At 37.4% G+C, this 24,708-nt stretch overlaps 1 protein-coding gene across 12 annotated transcripts in view; it reads left to right on the top strand.

The window, feature by feature from the left end:
* ntm (neurotrimin) overlaps window positions 1-24,708 on the top strand; it is a 284,308-nt gene that overhangs the window by 226,696 nt on the left and 32,904 nt on the right. The window lies entirely within an intron of this gene.

The following is a 24,708-nucleotide window of genomic DNA, read 5'->3' on the forward strand; positions in this document are numbered from 1 at the left end:
ACTGTTGTGCTGATTATGAAAAAACCCAACTTCCTTAACAGTGTGGGTGGCAGTTGGTAAAAAGTTCATCAACTGTTGTTTTAGTCTGTACGTTTAACAGCAAAAAAAAAAAAAAAACACAAAACGGCCTTCAGTTTTCTTTTTTGTGGAAAATGAAATCAACTTTTCTTCTTTGAAACAAAGTCCTCACTTCTCTGATATTCCTCACTGAGTCTAATAATATCCTAGTCAGTGAAATTATTTTTTTATGGTTAAAAAAAATGTCCATTGCAATTACTAGAAATGAAGTGTTGTACGAAATACAACATGCTGCTATCACTGCACACAAACACAGAACAAACTGTGCTACACTGCAAGCCAAAGATAACAAGGTGATGATAACTCGTTACAGACAGACTCTAACTTGCACTTTTTATTAAGATGCAAAAACAGATTGTGCAGAGCAATTGTACCAGGAAAATGTCTCCCTCTGTTTGTCAGGATTCATACGTTCCGTTCTTTGTTTACGAGTCAATATACAGCAGAGGAAATGCAATATTCTGTATCCAAAATAATAAGCTCAGGTGTGATCATTATTTTTATTTTACAGTGGAGTGATAAAAGACAGCAGAACAGAAGCTCAGATGAAGAAGTACCTGTGCTATTTTTGTACTACGGGTAGAGTCGTGTACCAGCGCTTTTCAGAGCACAGATGCAAATCCATTATAATTGACAAGTACCAATTAAATCAATCAGTGCAATATTTCTGTACGTGACGATTTGTCAGAGCAGAGAGTAACCTGATTTGTAAAGTGCAGCTGCTCAGTCAACGGCTCACAACAGAAACATATCGAGCCTCCAAACGTGCTTCCATTTTTGTATCCAGCTCCAACAATTTAACGCGATATGGATAATGTATGCCTATATCATCACCGTCAGCAGCAAATGCTGTGAAGCACAGCTGGATGCCTTGAGCAGCCTGTCGCCAAGTGCAGGAAAGTGGTGAGGGAAAAATGAAAGCATTCATTACACAAAGTGAAAAATCAGGCAGAAAGTGTTTGAAGCTGAGAAGAATCAAATTATAAAGATAATAATTAAGATCTCTAAATTAGGAACAGAGGAAAAAAGAAAAACATGTGCCATGGCTTGGTGGGCAGACACCAGTGAACAAACGACACCTAAATGTTAAAGCTCTTAAAAGCTTGTTTTTTTGTTTTGTTTTTTTTTTTTGGAGGTCCACATTACTGTCCAATATTCAATACAAAAAGAAAAGTAGATTTTGGTTTGGGCTTGTGGGCAAGTTGTGGGCAAGTTGTGGGCCTCGGGCCTGAAGTTTGAATATATTTATATCAGTGTTAAAATTTGTGTATATGTATGTATATATATATATATCAGTCAATCAAAGCATATCTATTAGTTTCCAATTAACCTTAAACCAAATATTTTAGTTGTAAAACCTAACCTTTTCCATTCATTAGGGGTCACTAGAGGTCAATAAAGATTAAAAGTAGTAATTTGGCACAGTTTATGGAACCTCAGTACTGCATCACATCTGTACTGATTTGATATGTCATATATTCTTTTTTAATTTTAATTTTTTATTGCTATCAATTAAGAAATTAAATAAAAAAACCAGCAATGCACTAAGGGACCCAATAAGTACCCTACCCTCAGTAGTTTCCCTGCGATGTTGATGCCCACCAAACTGACTTGAAACCTCAGGCCTTGTGCCAAACATGAATCACTTGCAGGGTTTCACTCTTTATATGAGCCTGTAAAACCTTTGTCTCAAAAGTGTGAGGTCTGATGCATTTTGTCCCCCCTCATAAAAACTGTATTAAAATAAAATAATAATGGTGCCAGTCATAAAGCTCAGAGCATGGTGTTTTAATCATAACAAAGTGTGGTGAAACAGGGAAGGTCTAATTAGAGTTTTGTTGTTCATAATGGAGAGGTTTATTCATGTGTTTAAGTGAGCCCTTAAGCTGATGATTTACGGAATTATAAAAGGCCGATGGCAACGTCTGAAGAGTAAGACAAAGTTTTCCATGTCCAACTTGTCCTCATTTCTCAGGAGCCAAGTCTTGGTTTTACAAGCTTCCCTCTTTTTGTGTACTCATTGCAGAAAAATGTCAGGAAGAGTTTGCATAGTTAATTATTATATTTCCACATATAACAAGAAAATATTTCTCTAACACAGCGTGTTATAGCTGCATAGTGTCTGATAAACAGCATAAATGTATGTTAATGACAGTATTCTTACAGTTTTCACCCCCCCCCCCCCCCCCCCCTCCCACCCCCACCCCCCCGACATCAGGGCAGCACACCATAACTACCCTCTGTCATGATAGCCTTAGATTTCGCTTCTGTTCTGTGGCTGACTGTTGAATGTTGTTTAGCCTTAATGCACCCAACATTCTTATTCGCACCTGACGTGTGAACAGCTCTCAACACTTAAATGCTGTCACCTGCTTGAGCTCTCATTTTAAAGGCCATACACGCCTCAAGTGATGTGCTTGGTCGCTTTTACGGTTTTGCAGTTGGTATAAACACTGCTCAGCAGCTTATGAGCCACTCTAATATGGCAGCAGCAGTTTCTGTTGACCAGGGTTTTTGTGTGGTGATGAAGAAGTTTTATCCTTCTAATCTGGATTTTTGCTTTCACAATCTCAGTGTTTATCAAATGTTTTGATATAATAGACGATAATAGATAGATTGTGTGAATGTTGTGGGAGTCGTGAGAGAAAAGGAAAGGTTTGGAAGTAAGTCCTTGGTGCATGTGAGGAAGCTTTGGACGGTCACAGTGCCATTTCTTCAGTAATAAAGAAACCCTATATGCCAAGGACTTTCAGTTTTAAGTTTTAAATGACTGGTGTAGAAGATAACCTGCCCAAGGCTAAATATACTTTTTGCTATTCCTACTGCACAACCCTGGCGTTTAAGGTGTTTTAGAAAAAAATGAAAAACAAAGGATAATTACAAACAAAATGGAAGAATCCAACAGCACTTCTTCTTCATTTCTGCCGTAGTACCGACGGCTGAGATTTGTAAGCTTACTACACCAGCAATCAAACTTTAATTATGTTTTAATTTCACCCCACCACCAGGCAATGGCACGAAGGGTGTCGCAAAATGAATGTCGGAGCCGTTCTCCCACTGGCAGATAAACCATGCACATGACAAAAGGGTAGCAATTCAATTACGGCCATAGAGGGGGAGCCGTTGAATGATAAAAGCTATCTGGGAGCTCATAAACATGACAATTTAAGAGCATCATTTCCATCTTCCTTAATGTTACTCACTGCCAGGGAAACTATGAAGCCTGTGCACATCCTTCAGCGGCTTCTCACGGCTTTGGCTTCATTTTGCGTCATCACGCTTCACCTGAAATTCACCAAAAGCTCAGAGCTTCAAAAAGCAGGAAAAAGCACTCAGTAGAAGTGTGCAGTTATACAACATAGTGATGGTCCGGAAATGCATACAGTGAGCAGGTAGAGCAGGATTAAAGAGAGGCAGAGAACTCAACATTAATATATAGAGAAAATGGAGTAGACTTAGTACTGCATATCAATAAGGGCAGCAGTAATGTAATATTTTCAGTGAAGGTTATAAAATGTCTTTCTTTAGCTGTGTCTGTCTCTCCCCTCCCCGTCCCGTCCCTCTTTATCTTACTTTACAGTTGCTGTCAGCTCTCCTGCTGCAGCTCTCCAAGCACCTCATAAAATACATAAACAACGCAATGTCCCTTTCTTTATCAAAATTAAAAAAAAAGAACCACAAGCTTACACCTGACACCACAGTTTACTGCATGTCTCTGTTAGCACAACGAATACAATCTTATGTTGGTTTCAGGATTTTCCACTCTTTCTTTAGGATATGCTACAGATATGATGCTCATTGATACCATGACCAGACCCGAATTCTGAGTCTAGTTTAGAAACTTACACCTATTATATGAGGTGCCTTCACGGAATTATTTTTTTCTGATGTGTTTTGTCACTGTGGAGTTCTTGCCTGGAATCTTGCACCAGTAGAATAGTAAAGAGACTCCCTAAGGGTGGATAATTTTTTTTCTCAAGATTTTTGTTTTTAAAAATTTCTGAAATAGTTTTAACCTTTGGGGTAATTACAAACATATTCAATCTATATTCATTTTTTATTACTTGTTTTCTTTGCATCAAATTAAGAAATTCATTTTTTTTTTCTTTATACACTGCTTCTACCAAAGAAGTCTTTACAGACGTGAAGAAAACAGAGAACTTGACGTGAGCTTCTGGGTTCTCTGGGTCTCTGTGGGTTCAAAAAGTTATTTGGTCTCCTGGGGTTCCAGAACCTTTGTAGACTCTGTGGATTGATTAGAAGAATAAAAAACACAGTTGTCAAGCTGTCAGGGTGGCTGGAGGTCAGCAGGTAGAAAGGCTCTCTTGTAATTGAGGTTGTTTTTGATTCAGAGCACTTTTATTCTGATGATTGATAAGAGATGGCTAAGATGTAGGAAAATGAGTGCAAAAGAATGAATAGAGAACCTGGGGAGAGGAGCACTTAATATGCTCCTGAAGATGAATACTCGTTATTGAGCTCCATGAAGCTAAATCTTTGAGTTTTTGGTGCACATGAGCAGATGCATAGTTATCTAGTCAGTTGATTAGTTAGTAACCTTCATACTGTAATATTATATTCTGGAAAATGTTCATAAGCCATAATCGAAAAGACACTATTAGTGTCTTGTAAGGTCAACTGATATGTCTAAATGTAAGTCCTAGCATCTTCCCTCTTTTTACCAAACAATACACAGACTGTGGCAGCAGCACCCTCACAAAATCAGTCAAAAATTACATAGTGATTAATGCATATAAAGTTTGGGATGAATGGAAGCTTTAAAGATGATGTGATATTTCTTATAAGATTTATTCATGAAAAAATAAACATGCTCAAGAACAAAAACTTATGATGTGTTTTGGTAAACTGCCATTACTGACAAAAGGGAATGTCATTGAATGGAATGTTTGCTGTAAAGTCTGTGCAACGGTTTTGGCAGGATAAGTTCACTGGCAAATAAAAAAAAAAAAACATTAGAGGCTGTGGCAGGATTTAAGACGGTTTGTTTGAAAATGTAGTCGTACCACACAGAAGCATTGATATTACATATACTGTATTATCACATATACGCACAATGAATCCTTTCTTGCATTTCGCCCATGCTGTGTATGCTCAGGGAGTGGGGCAATATTGTGGCACTTGCTTAACCTGCCAGACCTGGGGTGGGAGTCAACCCTGCAATCCCCCAGTAACATTATCCTCTTACCACCAGGATGCCTCACTAGTGCATTATAGTCCAGGGCTTCAACGGTGAATGAATTTGCCCTCTGGTGAGAGGCCGGACTTTATAACCTCCCCTCCCCTAGCACACACACGTACATGTACTCACTGCTAACTGTGATACAGTAGCTGCTGAGTGGTGGAGTTTCAATTAAATAACTGGATGACAATATGCAAAACATGTTGTTTTTTAATTGTTTCAAATCTTCGGTTCTAGAAATGTTGGGACTTCTGAAATGCGATTAAACTATATAGAAATCTGAAAAATATAAATTAGAAATTAATTTAACCTTCAATTAGTCTGTCTAAACAATATGATTACCCAGACTCCTTCGATAGTACACATTTCTGCTCTGCAATTTCTTTATCTATTTTGCTAAAAACGTCATGGATTTACTCAGGAAGGACTACCTATTTTTCATTTGTCATAATACTCAGATTTAAATTCTGTCTAACGTTTTCCTTAATTCCTAAAAGTCATGCTGCTATGTCTGTCAGACAAAATAAAAATAAAAAGCCGGAGCTGACTATTGAAGGCGATTTGATTTAGATGTATACAGTCGTTAAACTTATAAAAAGAAAAGGTATTGACTTGACATGTGTATTGTATCATTCTCCAGTTTGCAGTATCTGTATTGGTGTGCACAAAATAGCATCAAGCCACCCCTAGTATTTGGTCTATATACTAAGAAGCATATTTTCAAATGGATTAAAAAATTAAAAAAATCTTCTGCACATACTATTTCTTACTTGTGTGGCTCCAGTGCCCACATGGCACTCATTGTAACTTCCCAGCGTATCCTCATCAATCCTTCAGTTTGAAAGCCTGGCCCCAGGGCACATGGGTTGTGCAGTTCAGTTAATGTTGTCTTTGGCAGAGGAGAATAACAAAGTGTTCATCTCTTAAAGGGCAAAGATGTAGCATATCGAAAACAGATCAAGGAATCAGTCATGTTTACAATATAAATGGAACTGCCAATTGTCGACTCCTTCCTGCCAAAGAGATTCATGGAAGCGCAAATGCTGCAGTGGTTCACCGTTTAAACGGCTTATACCAACAGGCAGCAAAAAGACGACCTGTATAACTGTTCCCATCTGAAATCCCAGCTGTATGGTACATTTCATTAAAAAACTGTATCTCACTGTGTCACAAAAGTTTTTTACACATACTTTGTTTACATCTGCTCCAAAAGAAAAACACTGTTTTGTAAACAATGTATACGTTGTGGAGTGACATAGAGGCCAATTAATAGTTCTTATGTCAGCATGTCTGCAGACGCTTTTGTGACACTAATTTGAAAGTATGAGTAACTCTAGCTCAGATGTCTACCTTCAGACCGCGTCCATAAGCAACAACCGTGCTGTGGGTCTGCACCAGACTGTTGTTGACTTCATGGACACGCTTGTCTGTCCTCGGTTTTTCCCAGAAATTATTCGCTCTGCAGACTAGCGAGATGTCTGCACATTGGCATGAGCAGTACCTATAGCAGTCTCATGTGAGACAGTTAAATAAAGGAGTGCCCACTGTGATTTTGTCTTCCGGTTTCACCAGACTTTCAGTATGCACATGCTTTGACGGACGCAGGAATTGTATAAAACTGAAATAAGGGCTGCCAAAAGACTAACCATTTAAAATCTGACTAATCACAGAAAAAATGCGGACTATAACTCAAAATGAATAAGAAAATGAATGTGGACATTGCAGAAACAAAAAGACAAATAACAGCAGTATATCTCACATTGGCTGCTCTGTCTCAAGCCAGGCTTCTGAAGCTGAAGCCTCTACAAACCCATGCTGCCCCTTGATGTGGTATTTTAAGCTGAAGATGTTTCATGAAAGATGGAGAAAAAAATAAGTGGATGGACTTTAATTCGTTTCATCTTCACAAATTATTTATCTCAAATAATGCTTTCATTTTGACAGCTTTTATTGAAACAATTATAATTTAGATACATTTTCACACATGCTTTTCAGCAGTATCCCCAAACCTGAGGAGGAAGGTAAAACTTAAGTAATCAGTTGTCATTAGATGTTGTATGTAGATGTATACACTTGATAAATATTCATTGAAATATTTATATTTTATCGCTTTATTAGGTTTGTGCAAAACATTGTGACCAGTGTGTAGGATGTTGAGTACTGATGTTAGGGCTTCAAGCTGAATGCCAGCATCATTTTTCAGATTTCCTTTTCTTTTTCTTTGCAAAGGTTATTGCTGGGTATCTTTTGTAGCCAAGAAAGCTTCTTTCTATTACTAATGTTTGTGTTGTTCACACACACTTCTGCACTGTTAATTCTTGTGTGTTTTCTTTCCCATTCTAAACCCATTAACTATTGGTTTTGTTGTTGGACTTTTAGTTCCACTTAAGTCTGAATCAATGTCCATCAGCTAAGTGCAGGGGTGACTGTAAAGACCTGACAAATGTGGTCAATTGATCAGCATCCACCCAGACTAATTTAAACTGCATATGGCATTATCAATACCTGCCGCTGACCCAGATCCAGTATTACTATTCAGGAAGTGTTCATCAGGGCAGTGAAGAGGCGGAGCAGTGTGTTAGAACCCACTGAATACTGTGTAATTACATCAGAGACTTGTGGAATCCCTGATGATAAGATGTGCCAGCAGCCCTTGTGTTTGTTTGCTTGCTTGTTTATTTGAACTCTTCCTCCCTGATGCACAGCTAGGTAATTAGGTCATGCTGAAAAAACAACAATGAATGGAGACCGACTCCATTTATTTTTCTTTGTTTAATCTTAAGAAGCCCCGTGATAGTTTACATGATGAGTATTTGACTATAGTTCTTTTTTTTAACTTGTGTTTTTTTTTTTTTTTTAATTACAGTTATTGGCAGATCCTGTGTAGGAGTGATGCTGGTAACTGTATTGTTGTCAGAGCTGTTTGGAAGTTGAACTGCAGTTTAACACATATTACTCTAATGGAATCTAATGTCTATATATCATTTTTATTAATTTTTTTATAAGATCCTGCTTGGTTTTATCATTTGTTCTCAGGAAGCAATTTAAAAAAAGAGTTAAAACAGCATGGGCAAAAAATGTTAACTTTCACCTCAACATTGTGTCTCATTGTGGTCATTAATAGCAGGCTGTCTATATTTTTAGAGTTAGTAGACATACAGATGACAGCTTACAGTTGTATTCTGCTGACCTGCTGGCCTAATATATTAGATTGGATATATCTGAACCACACACATGCACAGATAATGTAACTTATTTTCAAAAGGCTCATCGGTTACAGTATCATCAAGGATCTATTTGCTTTGGGGCAGTTACAATGACAATAAAGACTATTAAAAAAAAGAGGATGCACTGTACACATTTATTACAAATATCACATCCACATAAATATTTGTAGGTGCATTTCAGTATGGATTTCTAATTTCTAAAGACCCCAATTTGGATTTTTTACCCAGTCAACAAATACACAAACATCTACCCACAGCTAAATGCTTTGTGAAATTATTATTTGTAAGTAGAACATATTTTCCTTGATTTGATGGGAAAAATTGATTCATGTCCGTGTTTTCCCTTTAGTTATTGTTTAAACGAATATATATATATATATTCAGATAGTTTTTAAACAAACAGTTACTACAACAAGGATTTAAGCAACTTCTGAAATACATTTTTTTAAAAAGATTGTGCAGGGAGTGCAGAGAAACATTCACAATATTGGTGTCATAAGAATCAAGGAATTTAAAAAGGAAGCAGCAGAACATATTTATGTATAACTGTTTGACTTTTTCTCTCCCTGTGATGGGTGACACTGTTAAGCCCTTAGATCGCATTAATATTCTATTTTCTTTCACTGTAAAATTTTACCGTCATGCCCTGCTGCTTTCTGCCAGCTGTGAAGGACGTAAGCAATGTTATTTAGCCGGGCTCTGTGACCTTTGCCCTTTTCTCTCCTCCACCTCCAGTCAATTCCAGGTGGAAATCACCAGCGGTCCAATAGATTTACACAAAGGTCTCTGACCCTGACACCTGACCCGGGCGAACAAATTAAGATGTCAGATTTTCAAGAATGACTCGGGGTCGCTTGACTTACAAATTGTCTGAAAATCTTAATGAAACTTGTCTGCGCTGATATGAATGTTTTTTTGTTTCTCCCGATGCACTGAATCAGAACCATTTGATTGTGCTCTGCTCAAACATTCAAATCTTTCCTTAAGCCAATAAACTTTCCAAGACTGGAGATTTAGCAGCGCAGGCAGTTGACCTTGTCTTGAGTCAGTCCTCTCCCTACTTCAGCACTAGCCTTAAGTGATGGGCCTTTTATAGCAGCCAATTAAGGCTGGAACATTTCTCTTGTGTGCAGGCCCCTGATTTGATAGATCATGCACCAGAAGCATGTGGTAGGAAAAGCAGTCAAGCATGCTCCTAGGTCATCTCCATTCAACATACGTACATCCCAACCCAGTATTGGGCAGCCAAGGTTTTGTGATCAATGGGATGGAAACTGTGTAGCCATTATTTATGGAATCACCAGGCCATTAGACCCAACTATCCACTTAGCCTTTGCCTTAGACTGTTTCTGCATGCCGGACTAGAGAGAATTGAAGATTGAGGGTGGTTGGCCAGCCCATATTTTATGGGAGTATGCTTAACCATTTGTCTCCATGCACACTAGCTTAACAATGTAGTTTCCAGTCCATATGTTTCAGCAAACTCTGCTGTTTGTTTGAGTGGGATGAGGAGGGGGCGCATGGCTTTTGAAAAATTTAAGTTGATGCACCTGTGTTGTAATGACAAATCTCTAAGCTATTTTAATAAGTTTAGGGAACAAAACCATAAACACCGTGTAGAGCTAAAGCAAATATAACAAAAAACTAATAAAAACCTGCCCCCAGGGTAATACCTGCAGTAACCCTATGCCCCCTCCCCACCCCTCACCTCTTAAGGGGTTCATTTACAGGCCTGAGCTAAAGCGGCCTTCTGCTAACATCCTTGAGAAGATTTATTTATTTTAAGCGGATGTATCATCTCCCCTCCACGTTCCCTCTTCGCCTTTTAAATATTTATGCCTGAACCCAAGCTGCACTCCCAACCTGAGCTCATATGAGGCTATTTCTTCTTCCTTTGCTACTTAGACCACCAGAGAGGATCAATAAGTGGTGGGATGCTTTTGCAGCACAAAATGATGTCATGTACGAGAATGAAGTTTGATTAGGTTTAGCCTGTATATCTGCAGTCCTGATTACATGGTGGTGATCGATGATTAAAACTTTCAAGTACGTAAGCAAGTTCAGCTCGTTGAACTTCATGGTTAGAGTTCAATTACATGCGTTGGTGTTGGGCTGTGTGTGTGTGAAGCTTGTATTAGGTTTTGGTCTTTCAAAATAGCTTAGATACTGTATACTGTACAGAGAAAAAGAGTTGGCTTAAAGTGTTTTACTTTCTACGCCATAGGATTTAATGCCCACTAGGTTCAGCATAACTTACTCTAAGAGGAGATAAGACTGACTAAAATGATTTTCTTTTTTAACTTAATTTTTAAGCATGAACTGTTACAGTAACTCAGGGCAAATCTGTTTTTGAAAGGTGAAGATTTTCTGTCTCGGTGTGGTGTAAGGACGTAATGGGCTGCGGTGATGATCAATAATTTTCCATAATAATTTTAGTTTAAATCTGGAAACAGACACTTTTCCCATAAAGCCTCCAAGTTGAAAAGTTGAGGGGGAACAGAACCAACAAAAAGAGATTTTTCCCATTATCTTTCCTTTACTCTATTGCAGTACACTTTGCAGCAGCTGCCAAAATGGTCTTATTTTCTATTACACAGTTCAGCATGGATTTTTGCAATAACTCACTTTATATCTACAGTCTAAACCTCACCTCAGTTCTGAGGTCACCATAAGACTTTCTGTTTTTTACCAATAAGATAAGCATCAGAAATTTCACTTTAAACTATCAGCACTTGTCCAAAGCACCGCCGCACTGTCTCTGCCATTATCACTTCACAAATCTGAACTTAACATTATATCTTCAATAAAGAATCAAATTTTTTTGAGATTGAAAATGAACGTACTGTTCCCAAAGGAGACACTTAGATAGAGAAGTGAAAGGCATCTGTGAACCCGGAGAAACCATCGCTCAAAAGAGGAAGGGACGTCCACTCTCAGCCATATTGTCCCAACTCAACCCCACACTTTATTGATTCTAATCTGGGGAAATTGTTGCGTTAACAGCAGATTTGCTGCAACAGGCTGCCCCTCCTTGTGCCAAGTACTGTATGTGGTTCCTCTGGGGTTCAAAACCAGAACCTTATTTGTGTAAGACATACTATATGTGTAAGTGAGTGTGATATCCGCTGTACTATTGAACCACAAAAAAGGGGTCAGGTATTCAGCTAGCACTGGGTTAGAATTAAAAAGCATCTTGGATCAGAAGTGAACATCTTCTAGAGACCAAGACAGTCCATTTGCCTTTTCTCAAATGGCTTAGGATAAAATGATTTGAATAGAACCTGCTCTGCAGCATTCATTAATTACATTTTCTAATTTTGTAGGAACAAATGTCCTGTTACTTTTCTGTTTGCACTTGAACATTACTTGAACTTAGCTGTAAACACAGTTCAAAAGTTATTATTCAACCAGCAAATTTCTGGCTTTGAGTTATTTTTTTTAAACACATTATTATCCGTTCATGCAGCAGCAACACTCTCGCCACACAACCCCTATTCATAAAGGCAGGGTTGCAGTGTTTTATCGCTTTTTCTTCTATTGCCCTTGAACTCTAACACCTAATAAGTCATTAAAAAGACTCTGTCTTCAAATTATTTATAAAATACAACTTTAATTATTATGTTTCTGTGCAGCTGTCAAGAGAGTAAAGATCAACAGACCCAGACTGTTGAGGTCATCAGTCACAGTTCATTTATTCATTCATTATTCCTTCCACTCTGCTCACCTAATACATCAGAGTCCACTATAGTTTCCCACTCTGCTGTAACCTCCCACCTTTTATCCCTTTAACTTATCATGGCCCGCTGACTCACCTCCTCTCCATGTTTCTGTTTATACTCACACATTTCTACTCATCTCGTGCCAGAATGCTTATTATCTCTTGGCCTGTTTTCCCTTGATCTTTTGACTCCCTGCTTATTTTTGGATTTTACCTCTGTGCTCTTTTATTTTTTAATCTGTTTCCTTGTTCAATCATGCTGCATGGTTAAAAAAAAAAAAAAAAAAAAAAAAAACCACAGTACGCCTGCATCCATTGTGCCCATTTTTGCCGCCTACTCATGCTGACAAATAGAAATGACGCCTGACAAGCTAGAGCATAATGTCCTCAAAGGGTTTTGTTCCATATCCAAGAAACCCTGATTACATTGATAAAAGGGCAATTTCCAGTGCAGCATAAATGGACTAAACTGTATGTGTTAATTTTCTTAAAAGCCGCTCACATAATAGACCTCCCAGTCACCACAGCAACACACCTGCCAAGTCAGAAGTCAATAGGATTAGTGTATGTGGTAGCAGGAAGACAGACAGCGGTGTTCAACCCTGTAATGTCAATAAATGGAATTCTGTTTTATTATTATTAAATTCAAACCTGCTTAAAGATCAGAAAGAAAAATAATCCTATGAAGCGCAACAATTTATACCCCATCAAAACGCTATATATGGAAGAGGTGTATAAAATGACTGTCAAGGTGTTTAACCAATCACTATATCATGGTGTTATCATGTCAAGTGCTAAATGTGTGTTCATTTGACACTTCTAAAATTAGAGCAAAATGCAATTATCAACCAAAATTAAGTGGAAATCTGTTGAAAGTCTTTTCAAACTATTATGTTTTTTTTAAACATGTTTGTTGTTTAAGTACATGTACTGTATATGTAGATTCATAAGTTTAAACATCAACCAAAATCTATTTAGATCAAACCTAAAACAATTTGCCTACTGTGTTAAATATTACTATTTTAAAAATGTATGACTAATTAATGAATTACAAACCCTGTAAATTAATTAGATTTTTTTTTTTACTGTGTTCAACCCTTAGAAACAACACTTAAAAGGTTGTCAGTTCCAGTCCTCAGACGAGTCACAGATTCAGGTTTTGACCTGAAGCAAAAATGACTTTATTTTTTATTTTACAAATAAAGAATTCTCTTTTTGGTTTGGACTTGTACAGATATGTCCAGAACTATTTATGATTCTGGCTGATACATAAAGTTTTTTTTTCTTTATTTGTCTTATAACCTTTGGACTCATCCTCATCCAAGAATGATCTTTGTGAGGTTTTTTTTTATACTTTGATCATAGTTCAATAGCAGAACATGTGAATAATGGTTTTTCAAAAGGCAACAAGCCTCAACAGAAATGTTAATAACTAAAACCCGTAGATTCCCTTTTGTGTCGGAGACCCTAACATTAAACAAAATGTGTCCATTCTTTCAAGTACAAAGTTTTTGAAATGCAGTCTGCAGTTTTTGAATGCCTCTGTAGCCAAGCCTCTTGAAAAAATAGTTCAATTTCATCAGACAAAACTAAACTCTGTGAAAGATTACCATCACATCACAACTTTTAATTATTTCTTGGTCCAAAGTGGACGGATGAATGGTTTGAATCTTTGCCTCAAATAGATCAGCTTCTAACTGATTTTCTCAAACTGAAAAATGTGTAATACAAACAAACTGCTGGTGTTAATGAGACAAAATTGATAGCTTTATTTTCTGAAATTGCAATTTTGTTGCAAAGGGAATAGAAATGCAGAAAGGCTCTGATCTGCGGTAACTGAAATTGTATAATTGCTGAATGATGTGCAAAATGTTTGTACAAGTTAAATTCAGCATGATGTGAAAAGCTTTGAGAGAGCTAATATAACTCAGAGAAGCACTTTAATGCCTGGGTTGGCTTTATTTCCAGCTCAATTAAGCAAAGCTCATATACTCACTATACTGAGACACTGAGTCTTGATTATTCTAAGAGTAGCTCAAGACGAACGTGTATCAGTTCTCAGAGAGTCTCCGAGAAAACCGTGTTCTTGTCAAATGGTTCATTCCAGCTCAAGCATAATTTTTTTGTAACTAATTTAGTAAACGTATTGTTTTAATCTTGTCGAACTGTGACTAGAAATATCAGAGTGAGTCATGCTGGCCCAGTTCAAGCTTGGATGGCACACAGGGATGTGAGTTGATTAAAGGTTGAATATGCAATCAATCTCTGCATACTGTTCAGGTACAGAATATACAACTCTCCAGCTGAGCTGCTCTAAATCACTGACTCCTAACCACTGCGTCGTGGCACACTAGTGTGCCGTGATCATCAGGTGTGACATGGAAACGTATCCAGTTTCACTGGTCTGAAAAGTATTTTTTATCTACTGCAAAGTTTGTCTTTTTTCACTGAAGACACAGTGACAGGCAGAACAATTAAATACTCTTACACTAGGTGGCAGCAGGTGGTGATTAAACCTTAAAAAGAGAGCTGTTGATGAAGATCTTTCTTTAATTCATGTGTGCATATCTGGGTTGTGTTCAACTTAATGTAATAATGAGTACGCTCATTGTGAGCATATTGAACAACAATATCATTTTTGTTCCATGTATAAGTTTTCTGTTGTAATGTAAAATATAAAAAAACACTGGTCTGAATGCTAGCATGCTAGTAAAACATCATTAATTAGTCTTTATTTACATTGTACACACTTTATATATAGAATCAACAACACTTTTTTTCAGCATTTTTGAATACTTTATCAAGTCAAGGTGAGAAGAAATTCTCACATCCTCAGATTGTGTTTTCAAGCTTTAGGAATAAAGCATTCAAGGTCTAAAACAGGAAAAACATGATCGTTCTATATCGTCTAATAACGATTTCCTTCGAACTGAAAAAATGAAAAAAGCAGGTGACGAGTTAATGGATTAATTATCGTACCATAGTTCTCTGGGAACAAATTGATGGCGATATCGCAAGTCCTTACACATCATCAGTGGCAGCACTTCGTAGCATGTCAAGGCTGCGGAATAAAGGAATATTGGATTCTTCGCACCTCAAGAATATCCTGTCAAGAGCTCAAGCAGTTGTAATTAAAAAAAGAACGTTGCAACTATACTGTACTGTAATGTACATTACTAAAGAGCATTTGCCACATCTAGAGCTTAAATATAAAAAGTCTGACGTTTTGAACCCTACATTTTCTCATTTGTGCTGGTAAAACGGCTGTATATGAGTTTTATTTAAATGCTGTGTCACTTGGCGCCGCCGCTCCTGACAATGTACAGTGTAGTGATGATGAATTAACTTTAAAGTAGGGGTGTCTCCTGGATGACGTCCAGACATTACAACTGTTACACTCAAGTGTTACAGCTCTTAATCACTCTAACCTTGAACATAAAAGTTAAAGAGTGACTTATTAGGGGAGAGGCTTTGCTGGATAGGAAGTACTTAGTGCTTTAAATTTGTAGAGCATAACTTGTGTGTGTGTGTATAAATCAATGTCTATTACATTTACGCTGCTGCTAAATTAGCCAAGACTTTCCATTACACTGATCAGCTCAACATCACCCTCTATTTGTGCCTGACAGTATAGCAGGGATTTATTTTTGTGGTATAAAGCCCAATTTAAAGCAGGGGACTGAAGGCCTGTATCACTTATCCAACTGCAGTTTTATGTCCTTTTTATGTCTGTCCTTGATAGAGTAATAATTTCTGACACAATAGAGTTCTGGTTTATCACGGGTGCGCAACGTTGTGGTTACCTCTGGTATTGAGTGGGAAATTCTGTCAGTAACTTAAGACATTCAAGAGATTTTACAGGAGTTAGGCCTTTGTTTCCCTTCATTTGTGTCTGTCATTTTTATGGCTTTTATAGAGTCTACCACTCTGATTTAGTGAGGACTCAAAACGTGTCAATTTGAGTTGAAACCCTTTTTTTTTGTTTGTTTGTTTTTTTGTTCTTGCTTTTAGGTTTATATAAGTGCACCACTATTAGATCTATTGCAGGATTGTTGTCTATACTCCTTTGAGTGTTTCTCGATAAAAGGAATCTTGAATTGGATGTTGAAAGGCCATTTCAACAATCAAAGAGACAAAACTTTCTGTATCATGCTTTTTACTAAAGCTGCAGTAGTGGGGATCCGTAGATGTTAAATCAATGCGCCCAATGATTTATTATTATTTCCATGACTTAAAACAAGTACTGAACAATAATGAATCACGTAATTCCTAAAAGGTTAATCCCTGAAGGTGCAGGAGTTTAGGTACTTAGGATCAACTGTTCAGAGCAGCGGAGACTGTGGAAGAGAGGTGAAGAATAGAGTACAGGCAGGATGGAACAGCTGGAGAAAAGTGTCAGGAGTGATCTGTGACAGAAGAGTGTCAGCTAAGGTGAAGGGAAAGGTTTACAGGACAGTGGTGAGCCCAGCCATGATGAATGGTTTAGAGACGGTAGCAATAGGCAGAAGACAGGAGGCGGAGCTGGAGGTGGCAGAGTTAAAGATGCTAAGATTCTCTTTAGAAGTGACAAGGATGGACAGGATCGGGAATGAGGTCATTAGAGGAAGAACGCCATGGACATGTGCAGAGGAGGGACAGTGGATACATCGGGAGAAGAATGTTAGAGATGGAGCTACCAGGTAGGAGAAAAAGAGGAAGGCCAAAGAGGAGATATATGGATGTAGTGAGGGAGGACATGCAGATAGTTGGAGTCAGAGTAGAAGATGCAGAGAACAGGGAGAGATGGAAATGAATGAATCGCTCTGGCAACCCCTGAAAAAAAGGGACAAAGCCAAAAGAATGTCAAAAAGTTACGCCAGGAGGGACAGTATAATTCTTTTTTTTTTTCTTTCAATCAAGAGTTAAACTTGACTTGAGTTTTGGACTTTTATAAAGAATTTCAAAATCAGATTAAACAGAACCTGAACACTTAAAGAAACTTAATTTCTTCCAGTTTTCTTTGAGTTCATTCATTGGCTTCATTAGAAACTGATGATCTGGTGTCTAAGACACCCCCATAGTTCTGCTCTAAAGGAATACTCTGATAAAAAGACTGCTTGAGGAAAGAGGGTTTAAATTAAAGAGCAGTAGAAAACCGTAAAAGTAAATAAATAATTTTCACATGGTATGAATTTGCATCTGTCTGTTTCTAGTACGCGTGTGCACATTTCATTATAGTTTTTAATTTTTGCAGTTTGCGCAAAGCCATCATCGTTTACTAGAACATGAGGATCAGCAGGGTGACAAATCAGTGTGATATCATGACAATTGTATGGGTTTGTTTTACAACCAAATGCTATCCTTTGCCACTTTTTTATATATTTATAAATATAAACACCAGACCAAGAATCTGGAATCTGTTACTTTTTTGACAGAAGGACAAAGTGTTCATTATAATTTATGAAACGGTAAATGTGGCCAATGTGAAGAGAAGCCTGTTCTGAAGGACAGAAATAGATCCTATTGATCGCCATTTGTCTTTTCCTCCATCCCTGCCATAACCTGGCAGTTCTGTTACAGCATCCTCATTTATTCCTTGTACTATCAGCCAGACAAAGAGAGTAGCAGCAGCCAAGAGACAATCAAAGCTTTTTTTTTTTGATGGATCTGACACCGCATAACCTTAACACAAGGCCACGATACAACGTGTTTCAGTGCAGGGAGTTATCCCTTCACTGTAAGTAAAGGCCAGTTTTGTTCTAATACATAACAGTGTCTTAAATGGAATTGGAACATTTCTTGTATTGCTTGTCAGCAGGTTTTGCTGACATATTACAGTACACACATATATATACATATACATATATAAATGTATATACAAGCACACATACACATTTTTTTTAAATATGAAAGATTTCTGCATTTAAAATACTAATTTATGTTTTTATTTAAGTAAATTTATTTAAGTAAAAATATCCAAACCTAAAAGCAGATAAGGATGAGGCTTTAAGGATTCTTATTTATTGCATTTTTAATATTTGTTTGTATATGTGAAATATTTACACTCACACTTCCTTGAACTCATTTTGAAATGTACATTTTAATAATCGTGTTACCAGCTTTTTAGGTCCACATTCATTTTCCTCGACTTTTCAGCATCTGAGTCAACACATTTCCTCCGACAACATTCTTTAAGTGCTCATAAAATTGCACCAACCTCGAAGTGAAATTTGTTCTCCAGGGAGCGTATTAATTTATTTTTTTTATTTTTTTATTTTTTGGAGGCTTTAGGAGTTTCTGATAGTAATGACTCTGCTGTGTCTCAGCGCACTAACACAAGAGGGTGCACACCCAGTGTTATTCACACACTGTTTCAAGTATGAGCACAGTGGAGGTTTGACTTTTATAAACATTTATTCCACCTACATGAGACACGCAGAGGAGTGCGTATATCCACACAAACACATCCTAATGAACGCACAGATTGGGTTAATTAATGGCCCTGTAAGCACAACTGCTGAGGTTTAATATATCATTGTGACGATGGCAGGACATTAGGCAGCTCTAGTGGCTATTTTTATTGTCAGGTCACGACCGTGCTTGTTTATCTGCTTTGTTAAATGTTAAAATGAAAAACGAATACACTCACTCACGGCTGAAAGGACACACACGTTCTTCTGCCGCGGCCACACGTATTGTTATTCAACACATACGGTCCATATGCAAACTACCATTTGATTTCTCTGCAGATGGTAACATCTGCATTCATTATTGAAAAGTTTAGACCCAAAGTAGATTTTAAACAGATTCATTATCTCTGCTGGTGAACGGAATAACAATAGGAGGTAAAGTGATTACATACAGGCAGACATCAGTGATGAACCATAATTTCACCGTGCCCTTTTCACTCTCGACTGTAGGAATGAACATAAAGAAAAACACCACTCAAACGGAAAACACACTGAGTTTAAGTTAAGGTGTTAACAGTATAATAAAGTGTTGTTTTTAGTGGGGAAATACTCAGAGAGATACAATGATTCTTCTCCTGCCCTCGTTTTCATAATGCTGAGATTATAGTGTTGTGACAGATGTCTGATGGAATATTATTATTATCACCTCAATCTAGGTTTAGTGAAGTGTTGCAAAAAACAAAATAATACCTTAATAGTACTCACTCCCACACCGAGATGATAATTTACTGACTTTAGAGGTTTACACATCTTTGTAAATGTTAAGTTTTGATACATATTTCAGAATTTATTTTTTTACATCTTAACTTTCTCACAATTTGTTAAACCAGAGGTAAGAAAATCAGTTCATAGATGAACATTACTACATATTTACTTACATAACTGTGAACTACACTGCCATTTAAACAGACCTATAGTTGTCATTGGAGAGTTTACATTTTGTTTGGTGATAAATTAGCATATTACATTGTTCACAAATGTACTAGTTTATCTGTCCTAGGAGATGCCTGTTTGGAAAGATAAGGAGGGATTGTGACACCCCTGTTTGATTGGCCTGGGCTGTGAAGCGGGGCACTGAAGAGAGTCCTGCATGTGTGGTAGCACAACACAATCTCAACGCATCATCTGCAAAGAGAACCGCTTATCTTGTCATCTCTGATAGTTGTTGAAATGATGTGACCCCATCAACAGAACCCCGGACCCCTACAAGCTAGGACAGGGTGACATTGAGGCAGAGGGTCCGTCAGAATGTGGGATTCCCGTTGACTTCAACTTCAAATCCTGTGCTGTTAAATTATTTATTAAATTTGGCCAAGGCCTGATGGTGCTGTTTTCTTTACTCTTCACTTTTTATCCATCCATCCATCAAAATATACAGAAACGCATTTATGAAGTTTGGGGGGGGGGTTTTGTTGAGCAAATTGAATGTAATGATTATTATATTTTTTATATATTATATTATTATATATTTATTTCAGAATTGTGAGCTCACTCATGTCAGTTATTTAAGCAGACGTACAAAGCAATATGCTCCATACCCCCTGCTAAACAGATACCTGTCTTTTGTACTTTTGTGTTATTCACAACAGCACAACAGTACCATTGATACCATTCATTAAAACAGCATGTTTTCCATTCATCTGAAACATAAAAGCCATGAAATTACCTTGAACTATTGGGGAAACATCCATTTTATTCCATTTCTAAAAGCCTTTATTAACTGTTTTTAACAGCAAAAGAAAAGAAAAAAATAGTTGGTTAATGTGGCATACAGTTACCACGATATTCAGTTAGAGACCGTGTTTCTTTTTTATTATTATTTAATTTTCGATTGACACCATGTACCACAAATATTTCTAAAACCAGAGCAATAACCTTATCAGCCATCACAGCAATCCATCACATTTCATTCTTTATTGTCCTACCACTTCATCTCTTAAACCCAGACCACCCTCTGACATGCCTTGACAGCTCATTGGAATGGAAACAGAATATGACGTGTCTAACATTTCAGTGACACGTGCTTCAAAGTTTTGTGAGCAGCAACTTCAGAGAGCAGACAACAGTTAAAGGAGCTGACTATAGTCAAGTCAATTTACTGAGAGAACAGGGCGGCTGAGTGAAGTCATACCTGGTTAGATGGGAAGACTAAAACATGCAGGAACTTCAGCCTTGATGTCTGGGGCTGACCATCTCTGTCTAAAGTGCTGTTTCATGTACTTTGCCCATACAGCAAAAGGCACTTGGCCGAATCCTGGCAGAGACATTAGTGCTAATGGACAGCTCTGTAAACGTCTGTTGGAAAAGTTACTTTGCCCTAATTACATCATGGAATCATTTGTGTGTCTCGTAATGTCTCCATTTACTTGTTGTTGTTGTTGATTTTTACAAGATCCAGTTTTTGCTGGAGTTAAACAATGAAGCACTGTAAAATTCATCACCATGTTCTATTTTCACAGACTGTATTAGATGTTTTAGATTCAGTTTTATTTAATTTTTTTAATTCGTGAAAAGTGATGGTTTATTCATGGCTCCCCCTGGCAATCACTCCTCATAATGGTGATGGATCATTTAACCATGTTTGGATTGAGAATTTGTGAAACACAAACAATGGCACTGATGTGCAAACATGTCATTTAACTGGTGTTGAAGGCCTGCTATTCCAAAAACAAACATTTGGAAATAGTCAGGCTCAAATACCAAATTGTTTGTGGCACAGAAAAAACATATTAATCTATTGTAATACAAGTCAAGTTCGATTCTCTGAATTTAAATCGTATTAATGATTACGTTATGTATGATATATATGTAAGACATATAACATTTCACACACTACTTTAGCCTCTTGAACCAGTTCCTTATTTCACAACCCTTTATTGAATGCTACCCTACTTCCAGAATGTTCCTCATTCTGCGGCAGTTTACAGTTATCAGTAGACTTTAATAGTGCAGTTCGGCCCCTTCTCATTTATTTGCATAGTGGTGACCTACGCTTGTTAGCCCGAAGTAATTGCCTCTATGGACGTCGTCGTTGAGTGGCGCGATTTGCTGTCCTTGCAGCCCGAGCTGCGGCACTTCCAGTGCGTGTAAGTCATTAGAGGGTGTTAATCTCTTTAGTGAGTGAATGTTGTCGGGGATGAGGGCTGCATTACTGAAAGCTAAGCTGCTGATGACAGAGCAGTAAACATTAGCTCAAGTGATCCGGAGTGCAAACAGAGTCTACCAGTGACATGTAATTGTGGAGAAACAAGCATCATGTATATTTAATCTCCTGCACATTACTGTCAGAAAAACAGGGCAAAGACAGGAAAAGGAGTTTGCTCACGTATACAGTTTCACCTCCACTCAAAGCGCCCTCTTCCTGTCAAGAAGAAGTCTCATTATTAATTCAGGTGTTTTTTTCTTTTCATTCAAACTCTTTCTCACAAGAAAAAAAAATCTTTCCCATCTTTGTACTTCATCTACATAACCTCTCTGATTTAAACAGTAGTTTATGTTAAACTCACATATTCAAAACTAAATATATATAAACAGCCTGGTAGGGCAAAATAGAAAAGGATTTCAACATCGTTGCTTATCAAATCTACACAAATGTAAGGCAGTGATCTCCCTACAGCCACAGAACAGATCAGTGAACACAGCCTCCTCACAGCCTCATTATCTGTTAAGTCCTCAAATGTTAAAATGAAACAAAACATCACACCATTAGACTATTTGTATGACACAAGGCTGCTGAAACACTTTCACTTCAAATATGCACAAAAGAATGCAAACGTTGGAGGGTTTGAGCAGCACTGATGGCAGAATAGATATATTTCTGTTGAGATGTCGGGAGGAATTTTGGCACGCGAGTTTGAAAGAACTTCACCGATGTCGAATAAAACACATCAAGGAGATACTGAAGCACCACTCACTATTTAATGACCATTGAAGGATCAAAAACAGCAACCTTTATATCCTAATGGTTTGCTTTGTACTACCATCTTGCTTAACGTGTCATCACTCCCACTCCCACTCACAACAGATGCAAAGTGTTGCTCATGAATTGGAAGGTAGTGTAAACACAGTGCCAGGATACACGTTACCGTGACGCTGACCTTCCTAAATTAAACTGAAAAACCCGCAGATATGTGGTTTTGTAACACGCTCACTGTCTTTGAAGACTGAAATGGAACGAAATTGATCGCTGAGTTCTTGAAAATTTATTTTTACCGTGATTTTTTTTTCTTTCAACAGCTGCACATTTATAGTCATAGATTCTGTTTAACAGGATTCCACTCATGTGTGCAGTCAAAATATGGTTAGGCCAGGGCATTTTATGCTCGATATTTATTTCAAATCTTGCAAACAGTAAAAAATCTTTGCACTTTATATTCTCCTCCACTTTCAACACTGTACTTAAAATGTAAATTTCAGGTATATTCTAGGAGTTTCTTTTTTCTGTGAAGATGTGAGATTTGCTTTTTTCAGCAAGAATCAAAGATGTTTTCCTCACCTATTTTTACAGAAACACTAACGTACTCAAGTAATGACATTAACACAGACTAAAGCACACAGGGTAGACACACATTCACAGAGGAGGCAGTATGTAAAATTGTTTCATCTTTTACCACCGGTCTGAGCATCTTTGTGTATCTCCAGTGTCCCGTGTCCTTGTGTGTTTGTGAGAATCCTCCACATCAGCAGCAATTATCGTTCTCATTTAACGAGAGTCATATTTCAGTCATTTAATTTGCAACTCGCAACAAAAGATCTCCTGTCTTATGATTAGAAATGTCAGTCATTATGAGTCTGCACTAACTGGTGACCAATCAGGTGTAGTCATAAAAAAGTTATGGACAAGAAAAACATTGTGCAGTTGAAGCCCCACAATGGGAGGGAGCCCTGCTGTTGATGCTATTATTAATATAGCTTTATATTTTGCAGTGGGGGTGCTGTGTAGTGTATTTACAGCTTAGAAAATTAATTTACCGTAGCCATTAGAAAACAAAGACCTTAGCCAGAATCGATTTTATCAGAGAAAATTGATGACGTTACCGTCTCATGTACACTGTGATCCATTATTTTTGAAAACCGCAGCTCCTGGGTATTGATTATTTGTGCAAGCTCACACACACACACACACAGGGATTTTTCACCACCACAGTTTCATAAATACCCTAAGGACACCATTGACCCTCCCGCAGCTGCTGAAGTGGAAGAGAGTGATGCTGTAACAAAAGCCGTGACAGCGTAAATGGAGCTGAGAGTCTTTCAGCCCCAAAAGTGTGGAGCTTACATTTGCCCCCTACTCTCAGCTGTTTAAATTGTAAAATCTCCTCTTTACACTGGGAAAATTAGTCCAAGGAAGGTTAATTAAACCCAGTTATAAACAGCTTTTGGCCCCTAGAAGTATACAGTGTGAGGATGAAATTCCTTCTGTAGTGCCACACTTACTCGCATCTTGGGCTTTATGCCTCCTTGCCAGTGACAGTCATGGCCAGAGGCAAGAGGCCTTGTGGGAATCCCTTTAAATGTGGCACAAATGTTCACTTGGACTTGGACTAATTGGGCAGATTTTTGTGACTAAAGACGGCTTTAAAGAACATGTTTTGGGCTTTTTAAATAGAAATGTATTTATTTTTAGATGTTCAGCTTGCATCTGTGATAGAAATTGAACATTAGGTACACTAAACATAAAGAACCACAAACAAAGCAGGCTGTTATAATTACAGTACAGTTCCAGCTCACTGTCTTAGTAACAGCTAAATGTCACAATCCAAGACAGATAGTTCATCTGAAGTGTTTTTTTATATTACATTTTTGCATTTTTAGAAACTTTAATTGCTCATGAAGTCACTTCAAATATATTAATTCCATTTAAGACACAAATTGACTTGTATTTACTTAGTCTTATTACCTACTTTGAACCATTTAAGACTTTTTAAGAGATTTATTTACTACTTTCTCACAATTAACATTCATTTCAGTAACACAGTTATAGAACAATTTTAAATGACTTTGAGTTAACTGTATGATTAAAGAAGGAAGTGTTAA

The sequence above is a fragment of the Cynoglossus semilaevis genome, chromosome 19 (assembly GCF_000523025.1).
Source record: "Cynoglossus semilaevis isolate Cse_v1.0 chromosome 19, Cse_v1.0, whole genome shotgun sequence".
NCBI lineage: Eukaryota > Metazoa > Chordata > Actinopteri > Pleuronectiformes > Cynoglossidae > Cynoglossus > Cynoglossus semilaevis.